Source organism: Antrostomus carolinensis, unplaced genomic scaffold (assembly GCF_000700745.2).
Source record: "Antrostomus carolinensis isolate BGI_N321 unplaced genomic scaffold, ASM70074v2 scaffold26132, whole genome shotgun sequence".
Taxonomy (NCBI): Eukaryota; Metazoa; Chordata; class Aves; order Caprimulgiformes; family Caprimulgidae; genus Antrostomus; species Antrostomus carolinensis.
Window position 1 is genome coordinate 1453 of NW_010302000.1, and position 890 is coordinate 2342.

The window sequence follows — 890 nt, forward strand, 5'->3', positions numbered from 1 at the left end:
GCGCGCGGCATGGCGGGGCCGGGAGGAGGCACCTCCCGCACGTCCCGGCAGCGGGACAGGGACTGCGGCTCCACGGACCCTTGCGGAGGGCACAGTCTGAGCCCCGGGCACCCCTGTGTGGCCCCAGGAGCCATTGTTTGGGGCCAGTGTGAGCACCTTGCAGTCCACCTCTGCCCGCACAGGACCTGCTCACCTCTTGGAGGGGGTCTGACCCATGGACACCATGTCCCACTCTGGCCTGCCCTTCCCATGGTGACATCCCTTCACATAGTGACATCTTCCCATGGTGACATCCCTTCCTGTGGTGACATCCTGACTTCTTCCCATGGTGACATCCCTTCACATAGTGACATCTTCCCATGGTGACATCCCTTCCTGTGGTGACATCCCGTGGGTGCAGCCACACTGGTGGAGGGTGAGGGGCGTCCAGCTCGGGCTTGGCTGGGGACAGGGCAGGTGGGAAGTGCCACTGGAAGCCGTGCTGCTGGGAACCGCTCCGGCACAGCCAGGCTAATGGCCTGGCACCATCAGTGCGGAGCTGCTGTGGCTGCCCTGGGACTTGCAGATGGGGAATCTGCTGAGCTCAGAGCGGCTTCATCACTACAGGGCTGCCATTGAACTGGTTGGGGACACAGAGGTGTGGCAGGCACATGGGAGCCTCTGTGCAGTGAGGATGGGGAGAGGCAAGGGCTGGTGCTGGGCAGGAGCTGGGGCGCTGGCAGGGCGATTGGGAAGGGGCTGCTCAGCCTTTGCACCATCACCCCGGTGTGGGCCGGCTGTGATGCTCGGGGGGCTGCTGTGTGTCACCATCATGGCCATGCTGTGAGCAGGGCAGTGTCTGGGCAGCCTTTTGGGGTGAAACGCAGCAGTTGAAGCCGAGGACTTGGCCC